At 30.2% G+C, this 12,763-nt stretch overlaps 1 long non-coding RNA gene across 1 annotated transcript; it reads right to left on the bottom strand.

The window, feature by feature from the left end:
- Positions 1–2,195: 2,195 nt before the first annotated feature.
- Positions 2,196–3,472, bottom strand: LOC111886440 (uncharacterized). The gene is made up of 2 exons (XR_002848469.3): positions 2,665–3,472; positions 2,196–2,565 (listed from the first exon to the last, which is right to left on the bottom strand). It is a non-coding gene; the product is annotated as an uncharacterized LOC111886440 (long non-coding RNA).
- Between the last annotated feature and the right edge of the window lie 9,291 nt (positions 3,473–12,763).

Here is a 12,763-nt window from a genome sequence, read left to right as displayed (position 1 = left end):
CGTTGTCGAAGAAATCAGTAGGTGCGAAACACAAAAACTTTAACTATCATTTACAGTAATGGGTAATTGTATGATGCTATTTTGTTTACTCAAATAGCTATGCTTAACTGGCTGGTGATACTATTTTGGTTACAAATATAGTAATGAGTAATTGTACGATGCTATTGTGGTTTAGTAAAATCAATATGTTTAACTTGTAATACTAACGAGTAATGCAAATTGTTCTTTTAGAATGACTTAAAGAAAGAATCAAAGATAGATCGTACAAGAGAAAGACTTGGAAATTTGAATAATATTCTTCAGAATGGATTATTGCTTTTGTTAGATTTTGATGTTTTTTTTTCTTTTTAGTTTTTAAACAGACTGCCTAATGTGGAATAGAAAGAAAAACATGCATACCAAGAGTGTATTCAAACCCGCAAATTCTTTCAAAATGAGAAAACACGGTATTCTTTTAGAATGAGGTTAGTAACACTCATCGATTTGATGCCTATTATTCGCAAAAGAATGTTATTTAAGTGCATCCTGTAATATATTCTATCAAAATTTATTTATATAAATGCATTTTGTTATAATGTCTTTAAGAATGTTTTTTTAACAACAAGTATATTGTTTAACGGGTAATATTATCGAGTAATGTATCTTATTCTTTCTGAATTGCGTGGAGAAAGAATTCAATATTGATCATACAAAAGAAATATTTGGAATCGAGTTCAACAACAAGTATATATGCGAAGATCAAGTGAATTATATGGACCACTGAAGAAGATCAAGTGGATTATATGGACCACAAAAGAAGATCAAGTGTATTTGTTCAATAATTGTATATTTAAGAATGCTATTTTTAAAGAATTTTATTCATTTTTGATGATATTCTGTTAAAATGTGTATAACTATATTAAAATGTATAAGGATATTAGTCTGTAAGAATATGTATGAATTTGTATTTTATTTCGGATGTGTATTAAAAATAAAATCATAGACCCAACTTAGATGTTTATGAATAATATCTAGAATTCTTAAATCAGGTTAATTATCAAAAATATCTGCATTGGAAATATATTCTGCAAAAATAAAATCGAAAATATATTGACTAGTTTATGGTTGGCATTTTGTCATCCTGACAGAATAAAATCAGATTTTTAAATTTGAATTAATTTAAAATATTTAGATTTTTAAAATAAAGGAATTAATTATCCCTAAAAATCCGAAAATTTCCTTTTTTAATATAGGTTAATTGAATAAAATGCCCTTATGCTGAAATTTGTGTGGTTATATGGTACATGTTACCCTATTGTAATATCATAGACTCTAAGATCATGACATTTGATTCTATTCCATCCGGTGGTCCAGATCTGTGCATTATGTGTAACAACTCGTAAAACTCGGTCAAAGTTCGACGGTCAAACCATGACGAACCGTTATGTGATAAGAACCAGTTGTGTGAAATTTTATGTTTATAAAGTATATTAAAGATATTATATTTACAATTACCTTGCAAACGTCTCAAATTGCTCAAAACATTTATCGTTGAGAATCGAATAAAAAATCAACAAAAATTAAATTCATTGGTGACGTTAAAAATGAATTTTTGCATTAAGTATATCTGAGAGTTATGGATAATAAATTCGAATAGATTACGTTCTCCTAACTTCGTGGATATAAAGAACGTCCAAAACGGAGGCCGTATGAAAAAAATTACGCATCTTTTAAGTTATAAAATCGGTACTTATCTGATTTTCTTGAAACGAACAATGCACTGTTTCGTTTGGAATATCTACGAGTCTTGTAAAGTGTATTTGAGCACGTTTTTGAATTCAGACTATGGTATTTTATTATATTTGTATAATATTTTTAAACCCAACCGAAATCAGATTCGTAAAATTTGTCGAATTCGATCCTATAAATCGCGAAACTTTAAACGGATTTTACGGAAGTTCTACTTATCGGATTCAAGATCTGTCTGACTTTTTGGAAACCTTATAACCGATATTATCATTTTTTATTTTCAGAAAAATTATTTCATATCCAGATCAAAGGCACGCGAATCGATAAAGTTAAGAAAATATTATCATTTTTCAGATATTCAAATATGACATTGTACTTTTGACACTTTGAGTCATGCAAAGTGGAATTTATACTTTCAACAATATAAATAAAGCATCTACATTTATATTTTCTACCACATCACTCAATAATACATAAAAAACATGTTTATACATATACAAATACATGTTTTTACATGCACAAATACATGATTATACATATACAAATACATGTAATATATACACCAATACATAGAATGATTGAAGGAATACATTGCTTCTAAATTTACCTCAAAGTACAACAATAAATGGAACTGACAAGTACGTTTCTTATACACTTCATCTTACCCAAAACTACACACAACTGTGTTATACAAAATCACACTACACATTATACAAAAACACACTCAATCTCTATCAAACAATCTTCTTCTTCTTCTTCTTTCTTCTTTGATCGTGGCTGCCAGGAAACAACAAGAGGCCATCAACCTCTTCTTTTGGTTCTTTTCTTACACATTCCCTGTTAATCAAAACAAACCCCAAATATCCAATCCTTCATCAGTTGCTATCTAAACAATCAAAGAAGAAGAAATTTTTGTTGTTCTTCCTTGTGCCTTACCTGTCGATTGAAACAACCCAAACACACTTTTTGATCGTTGCTACTGCTGTTTTGCTTCCCTGCAATTGTGATTACCGAAGACAAGAAGAAGGACCCACAAGGGTCGCTGGAGAAAGGGAAAACGCCCCTCCTTCTTCCCCTTCTGATGACGAGAAACACCACCAATCACCCCCAGTTATTCAGCTCATTCTTCCTTGCCATCAGTCAGATGAGGAACAAAACCCTTCTTCCCTTCACGATGGAATACCTCCATCAAGGCACCTAATTCGTCGTCGATTTCTTATTCCCCTTGGTTGTTGTCACCGATGATGAGAGAAGGACTGTGGTGGGGCATTGGAGATGGGTGGCTAACCCTCGTTGTTGCCTTCGTCCCCTTCACTTTCTTGAATAGGTGAAGACTGGAGATCCCCTTCTCCCTTCGTTTTCCTTTGCTGCTGACAAAGATTCATCGGAAACAAGAAAGGCTCGCCGGAATTAGATGGTTGGCCCTCGGTTTATGCATTTGTTCCCGTTTCACCTCTGATCGACCCCCTTGATGAAAGCATCCGTTTCTTTTCCTTTGCTCAACCTAATGAACGGATTAAGAAGACACATTCCTTTTGTCCATTTGATGAACTTGGCAAAAATTAGTCCCTCTCCTTATTTTAAAATAGCAAAACCCACTCCTTGTGGTAATTGTTTGATCAACAACTCTATTGTTAGTTTTATAATTACCAAATCGGCCCTCCGATACCTTGCTTTATTTAAATCAGTTCCTATTGTTTATAATAATGGAACACAACAATTCCTTTATTTTAATTGGTTGCAAAAGGAACCCGAAAAAGTTTTAAAGTCCAAAAGTGGTTAAAATACGGTTTCTCACGACAAGCTTCACAAAGCGAGCCTAGATCGAGATCACGCATCGAATGTGAGTTTCTACGGCCCTCATTTACAGTTTTAATATTTGGGGGAGAATACATGAGTGTCTATTAAAGTTTTGATGATTTTCAAAGTTTTATACACAAAATAGCATCATACTTTATTTTTAGTCATAAGTTTATTAAAATAACAATCTAGAATGTATAAATCATAAATCAATTATAAAAGTTATAGTAGAATGTTATAATTGACTTAATTACACTTTATTATGATATATTAATTAATATTAATAAAAATCACAAGATTAAAAGTAGATTGACATAAAGATCTAAGTTATTCGACGAATCATAAACCGTAATACTAGTTGTATATATGTGTACGAAAATATTGAGAAAACATAAAAAGACATTATACACATAACAAAAATATGTTATTCAATATAATTGTGTACAAATGAAATGTACATTGTCTTAAACAACTATAAACGAAGATTTGACAAATATATAATAATTAATTGAAAATATATCAAAAATCAATTATTATTTGTATACCCTTGATCATAATGTAGAAACAATTTCTAAGTAAACGATAATTTATTTTTATAAATATTATAAAAATATAGATTATTTTAGTTGTGATACGAAATTCGTCACATATGATAATATAATTGATTTTCGGATTTTTGGGGATTATTATCTAATAAATTATACATCATATCAATTATGCAACTTATCGAATATCGGCATAAATGAGTATTCGGCTACGCGAACGAACATCCTCCTTATCGGCTGAAGTAAGGAACTACTCAAATTATTATCGCTATAATAGTCGAACGCTACGTTAAATTCATTATTTAACTAAATACACTAAGCTTTGAAAATCTTAATAATCTAAGATTTGCGTTAGTGACTCTAGTAAACGACGGATTTGTGAGTCGAAGAATCTTTGTCATGGATTTTGTGGATTGTGTATCCTAAGTGTGTTTGTGGGAGGAATAAATCCAAAAGGGGTGAATGGGGGAGTTTTATCATGGTGTGTTTTCTTTCATAACAATCAAATCCTAGAATTGAAACTTAACTCTATAACCGTTAATGTCACAACTGGCATTTTTGCTAGGAAATTCTATTCTCATGAAAACATCAGCTATTGTAAGGCTTGTACTCTAAGTGAAAATCATACCCTATGTTCAATCAACGTCATCCATTTGAATCCAAACTATTGAATGAAGGTCAAAACCTAATACAATACATCTCATATGTTCAACTATGAGTTGAAAACCCTAGACATCCCGGTTCAAGTTCACTATGGACTAGGATTCTCTTATTGAGCCTAATGGACCAATAAACCTTCAATTTGAACTACTTTGGGCCCAGAAACCCTAATTGGGTTCTAATTGGACCCACACTCATAAAACTTAACATTTTGGGCCATGTGAACCTAAAATGGTTCATTTAAACCCTAATGGGCCTTATTGGGCCATAACTAATCCAATTAACCCTAGTAAGCCATAAATCCATTCTTTTATACTATTGGGTCGTGAGATACCCTAAAGACCCAATGGGCCGAAAGATTTTATGATTAGGCTCCAAAAATCATAACTAAAGTTTAATGGGCTCAAGCTATTCCAATTCCTACCTTATTGGCCTAAAAATCTCGGCCCATTTATTGAACAAAAAAAAAAGAGAATGATGGTAGATATTATGAGTGCCACCTCATTATTATTTACCATACTTTGATACAAATGTCTAACATGTATCAAGAAAATCAAGATTTGTCCAACATACTTCAAGAACCACTCTTCTCACCCTCTCTCTTTTTCTTCCCTATCCTCGGCCAAAGAACACACACACGCATTCTCACATTCAAACTCTCCAAAAACTCTCTCAAGAAATCCCCTCATCTCCTCAAAATTTCGAGATTTTAGGTTGGGTTTCAAGAGTCTTCACCAAGTTTTTCAACCTCTTGGTAAGTTGTTATTATGCATCAACATCTACTCCCCATCTTTGAAGATAAAACTCTTGTTTACATCCTTTGTTTGTGTTAAAAACTCTTAGATCCACCACCATTTCGAGATTATCTCAAAGAACTCAAGCTAGGTTCAAAGATTCTTCTTCTTCTTCATCTACATCTCAAAAACCCCAAGGTGAGTTCATACCCCCTATTTTCGATTTTTACTTGGTTTTGAGGGAGAATACAAGTTGCTTTGTGTAGATCTATGTGTATATGCATGATTATGTGTGTTTTCTTGAACCATTTGGTGATTATGTGTTGTTTACTTCATAAACCAAAGAATATGTTAAGAACATTAAGTTTATCACTTGGATCTTCATGAAAAACCTTGAGAAAAGTATGTGTTATCACATATAATACATGTAAACTAGTAGATCTGGAATTTATACACTTAAAATAGTAAAAACGAGTGTTGTATTCCAAGATCTATAAACTAAACTCAAAAATCAGCTCTTCACAGAAAAGTTTTGGTCCAATCTAGAACTTTTTTGACCACCTGAATGATAATATTTTTCAAAACTGTTTTACATGTAAGAAGTTCAGGTTTCTACCTTTAAAATTACTACTTTCACATTTTCATACGATTTTTCTACAATTTTTGGCGAATTTTACAAAACTGTCTATCAGATTTGAAATAATTTCGGACCAGCCTGTGAAGGTGAGAAATTTCAAACTTGTTAGAAGCCATTAAAAATTAGGAGAAAATTTCTGAACAAAGTAGACAAAATTTCCAAACTTCCAGAATTTACGGATCTAAATTTTGACTTACGATGATTTTTCTACACATTTTCCAACAACTAGGTTAGAAAAGCCCAAAACCAGAAAAATGTGTGTTTTCACAAAAATCAAGCCAAAAATGATATTTTTGACAAAAATGGGTTTAAAATGTTATTTTTACCACAAACTAGTCATCAACACAAGTTTTGAACAAAATTGAGACTAAAGTGTTATTCTTACAAACATTGGGCCTTAATTGTAATTTTTGGCTTATTGGGACAAGAACGTCATTTTTACAAAAAGTGGGCTTTTATGCAATTTTAGTGAATACTTGAACCAAAACCAACGATAAACTAACAAACGAATTAATTTGATCATTTTCTAGGTTATTGGGCCTTAGTGGCCCATTTATATGTTTGATAGATCTTGTATACTATTTATATGTTTATTGGGCATCATTGACCCATTAACATGTGTGACGGACCTTGGATACTATTGTGTGCTATTTGGGCCTGTAAATACCTTACAGGTGAAATGGGCCTTAGTTGTCCTTTCATATATATTTCAGGCCCATGTTATATAATCTCATTCCAATTGGGCCTTGAAATGATTTACATGTTTAGCGATGCCTTAGTGGTTCGTTTACATGGTTCATTGGGCCTGGAATGAGTTTATACTTATCTTCGCGTAAATTCGATTAAGGATCTAGTGAGTTTTGTCGGTTGGCACCTATTAAGTGTATGATCGTTGCCAGTAGTTTATAACCAGAGTCTCTAGGAGGGAGAGCGGGGATTTGTGTATAGATATATACGGGGATAACACCCCACACCTGAGTTGTTCGCTACAGTTAGACTAAATCAGTCTAGGGTGACGAAAACCTTATAATCAAAACCGGCGTCCAACAACGCCAAGACAGGCGAAATTGTCATTATTTAGTATGGTTATGACGACTCACTATGAGGAATTAACGTTATGAAGTTTACGGAAGACCATTCTCTTTTCTCTTGGATTACTCGGAAACATACTCGTACTGGTAATCAACCTCGGGGGTTGGTATGGCAGCTTTCTTTTTTTTACAGACAACATCGAGTTGTCTGGTAACATTCTCTTTACATTCCCTCTACATTCTCTTTACCCTTTCAGTCAAATAAACAATAACATACATGCATTAATACAAGATATGACACAAACATACTAAACAATTTGCAGAAAATATAGGATTTTCTGGCGGTTCAAAAGTTATACAAATCATTTTCACATACATGCTTATGAACTCACCAACATTTTTATGTTGACCTTTTAAAATTAACTTGTATTCTCAAGAAACCGTTGAAGCAGGATGAACGAAACAAACTAATGAATATTGTGTTATATTTTGTTTCATCATACTCTGATTATTTTGGCATGTAGTATCCAAATACAATACTCGATGTAAACAATGAATGTTTTTATATTACATGTGTGATGATGATGATGTTATGTTTCATTTATATTCACTGTAATGATATTTCAAGATGAAGTCACACACAATCCCCCAGACGTTTCCGCCGTCTGGTTCGGGGGTCTGATAGTTAATCCAGGAGGGATCATATATTGTAGGTCTATGTACACGGCATAGATTTATAATAAAGAACATTGGTGTATATTTGTTTCTTATGGAATGATTTATGCGTGATGACGTAGTTTCCTCGTCTGTGGTTGTTAGCTACAACTTCGTCTGACGAACAAGACAACATGCATCAAGTGTTTCTTTCTTCGTTACTATACGAATGTTTAAAAGCGTTACTAATGATCTCGGTTCCTCCATTTTTATTTATATTGTGTCTGTGTGGCTTGTGGAGGAGCGACATATAGTGTCGGTTATAGGCAAATTGATACATTGAAGATTTTTACTCGAAGAAGTATAGGTCTAGATTAAGTCAATCCTCCCAATTTGGGCCGAGTGTGTAAGAGTGTTCAGGTTGTTAACTACCTCTCCCTACGACATAATTCTTCCTAATCAGAAACGGTTAAACTAATAAAATTGTAAAGAGAATGATTAATATTTGTCGTTGAAATTATACGACTGGTAAAAATACGCATTTATAATTTACCGGTTGTTGAAAAATATTTTGTGATGAGTTTGCCCCAGTGGTTAAGTTTCGATTTCCAAATTAAGTAAGATAATACTTAATTAATAATACGACATGGATTTACAAAGTTTATAAAATTCGAAACTTATGAGGTTTACATATAAACTATACAAATGCTTGTACAAGGTTTTCAAGAGTAAACTTGACTACTTTATATTTTCACAAAGTGTAATATAACTTTATTTTATATAAATTGGTATTCAAAATCTTTATATAAAAAACATTTTGGTCATAAGAATCGTAAGAAAGTTGTTATAAGTTTGGTTTACTTATATATTTTACAACTTGTGTATTTTTGGATTTGAGCAAATGACATTTATAAATGAGTCTAAATACACTTTTACGACTCAAATATCTTACCTTCAATATAAAAGTATGTGTTTATAAAAGCTCTCATGAAAATCGTATCTTGGTTACAAATATTACTAGTTTAAACTTTGTTATATTGTTTACTAAAAACTAATTATAAACATCCTCCTTAATAAATAAAAAACTTTTTGTCACTTGTCATACTCTCATTGATTTAACCACATATCATTTTGTGGTTATTTTCAATTAAATTTTTTCCATATGACATTTTGTGGTTGTTTCATTTGTATTAAATGTATTAATTGCAATAAATATAATAATAAAGACATTTCAATTTCATTAATTGACTTTCCTTTTAATTTCAAAAATTTTAAATTAAAGTCTATTAGTTTTCTTTGTTTGATTATCTAAATTATTTGTTTAATTTAAAAAAACACTTTAATTTTAATAATTCAATATTTTTTTTATTTTTCTTATAAATTCAACTTCTCAAATGTTTAGAATTTTATATATAACTTTTTTAAATGAACCCATGTAATACGTGGATCTTACACCTAGTGTTTTATATATGTTATAGTTAGTTCAACATGTTACAACTAGTCAAAATAACATATTGTTTCCCTACAACAAAGTTATGATTTTATGTGACAATATATGTCACAAATCAAATGTCAAAAAGATTACCACATTTGTAGTATTTGAAACTTATATCGTGCATATATATATATATATATATATATATATATATATATATATATATATATATATATATATATATATATATATATATATATATATATATATATATATAAAAGTTATAAATATTATAACTTAGAATATATGCATGTACTCGTGATCATTACTATGACATTTACCACTAATTTAAGCAAGTATTGTACACTTTTACGTATGTACTTACTCGGCTTTTATAGTAAAACTTTATTCGTATACCTTAGTTAATGGCTTTTATAGTGAGATGTTATTCATTATATAAGTATAAACACTTAGTATATCCACTTGACTATAATCGTTAATCATCGGAGCAAAATATCATACATACTTATAAAGCTAGCATTTTTTCTTGAATGTCATGCATTTGAAACCCTTTTTTAACTTTCTCAAACCACATTCATTTGAATCCCCCCCCCCCCCCTTTTTAACTAATGCAACTCAAATGTTTTTTTAATTATGATTTAACACTCAAAAGTTTTATAACTTATATTATGTTTAATTAGCATTTAGTGAAAAGTATACTATAAAAAGGTCAATCTTTTGTGTCTTTTGTGTTATATAAAATCTTACATGTAAGAAGAATTTGAAAATACTGTGATTCAAAAGTTTTCATATAGTTGAAGCCTTCACGATCCAAATATGATGATTTGAAGAAATGGGTTATGTCGCATCGATGATAATTGTAATATAATTTTTTCTTTCAACCAAAACAATCGAAGTTTTTCTATTCTTTCTTTATATTCACTTTATCATTTAATCTTTATATGTGATTTGTGTGTATTACTCAATCTTGAATGTGACTCTCCAAACATCAATGTTTTGCTTGGAATATCTTTCTGCTTCTTCTTTTTCAAGAAAAATATTTTTATTGCAGGTTAGTGAAGAATTGTCATCAAGTTTCTATGGTTGAATGGTGTTAAATAAAAAAAGAAGATTCATAAAATGGATATAGGTTTTTTTGTTTGAGCAAAGTTGACGAATGTTAGTTTTTTCTTTTGATTTAAATGTATGTTTATGTAACATCTTTATATATATATATATATATATATATATATATATATATATATATATATATATATATATATATATATATATATATATATATTCAACCATCCAATGCTCTTATTTATTTTATTGTAGTTTTTCTATTTTGATTATGTTTATTTTCTATTATTTTTTTGTTGGGTTATCCTCCACAACATATTTAAAAGATAACATAATTTTAAACATTTGATATATAATTATGATTAGACTTATCATGATATGTTTTTCATATAAAAGTAATTTATCCATATTACTACGACAAAAATTACATTTGACATTTATATATATATATATATATATATATATATATATATATATATATATATATATATATATATATATATATATATATATATTATGTGATTTGTTTAACATGTATATGCAGCTATGTATGTTATAAATTTATAATTAAATATCTTTATGTTTAATAACTGAAGGGATTAAAATGATGCATCAAAACCAATTATTTAGAATAATAATAATAATAATAATAGTTATTATTATTATAATAATATAATAATAATAATAAATATACATTTCTAAGTACCACATTCATTTGAAACTCGCACTACAACCCAAGAGTTTTCTAATTTATGTATATTTATTAGTTATAACTCAAGAGTTTTTAACTTATGATTATTAATTAGTAATCACTAATAACTTTTCATTTTCCTTTCTTTTATAAGGTTGTAATGTTTTGTTCATTAAGAACATTAATGTATTTGAAGAGATTTGTGATTTAAATGTGAAGAGTTAATATAAATGTTATAATAGATGTTTTAGTGTGTTTATGTTATTAAAAGTTATAGTGTTTATTTTTCATATTTTTTATTATTCTTTGTATATATATCTTTTTTAATATAAATGTTATAATAGATGTTTTTCTATTTTTATGTTATTAAAAGTTGCAATTCATATTTTTGTTTATACGTTTTGTTACCCGTTATATTATCATTCATTTGATATATAATTTACACAATTTTAAACGGTTTATAAAATTATCAAATAATTGTATATATCACAATGACTTAAAAATTAAACTATAATGTTTAATAAAACTAATATGTTAACTATATGTTTGCTTTACTACTAACATTTTGTTTCAAAATAGAAATATTAAATAATAATTTGGTAAAAGTTATTATTTTAACTATATAATTCTATTCTCGCGCAACGCGCGGGGATTCGCCAAGTATATGTATAGTCTATATGGGTTGACACCCCCACCCGCGGTTGGTAGCTACAACTTCGACTGATCAATCGAAGCGGGTGATAAATATCTTAAGTCTTTATCCACGATGTCCAATGAAGCGTCGTAAGGGGTTATATCTAGTCACATATAGCTCAGTTATAGGACTCACTATAAACATTAATTGAATCTCTCTCTATCTAGAAACCACAGATTCAGTTTCTCTCTTCACAAAACAATTATAAGTAAGAAACCACGGATTCGGTTTCTCTCTTTACAAAATAGTTATAAGTATGTTTTATTTATGAAAAAAATACTTTTTGGTTTTCAAAGTTTCTTAAAATCCTCTTTACCAACTCATTCATAAATATGGTTTACTTACAAAGAAAATATTTTTTGAACGCTTTAAAAGTTGCACTACTGCTCTATCTAAAAATCTGTAACTCTTACCAACCTTTTGTTGACGGAATAGTCATTGATTTCAGACAACCTAGTTTTCTAGTTTTTGTTATATATGCATGCCTGTTTAAGGCAATTCATGTAACACCCAGAATCCGAAAGACCAAGAAAGGAAAGAAAAGCCCTTAGTTAAAGGTGTCAACTCGTCGAGTTCAACGAAGAACTCAACGAGTCGGAGCGAGCTCCGTGTGGAAGAGTAAGTGACCGAATCGACGAGTCGGTGAATGGAATCGGCGAGTCTGGTCTGGGTTGGTAAAACCCTAATTTTGGGACTTGGTACCCTATTTAAGCATCTTATTCCCTTCCATATGGTTCATTACAACCTCTCTCGTCCAGAACCCCAAAACCCTAGCCACCCAACTTCATTTTTGGAGCTTTTGGTGAATATTAAGGTCCATTGGAGTGGATTTTGAAGGCTTGGAAGAAAAGAGCAAGGAAGGAAGTGTAGATCCAGCCTTCACATCGATTTGGCAACTGTTGGAAGGTAAAAGTCTGGACCTTGAGCTTTCAATTGATATGTAACACCCCGATCCTCAGGTATTAATTAATTAAGAATTTCTGGATGAAGCTCTACTCGACGAGTTGGTCGACCGACTCGTCGAGTAGCAGCGGGGTGAGAACACGTGTTTAGTGACCTACTCGGCGAGTC

This window comes from Lactuca sativa, chromosome 9, assembly GCF_002870075.4.
Source record: "Lactuca sativa cultivar Salinas chromosome 9, Lsat_Salinas_v11, whole genome shotgun sequence".
NCBI classification, from domain to species: Eukaryota; Viridiplantae; Streptophyta; class Magnoliopsida; order Asterales; family Asteraceae; genus Lactuca; species Lactuca sativa.
Note: the sequence above shows the minus strand (reverse complement) of the source record. Positions and strands in the feature narration are given on the sequence as shown.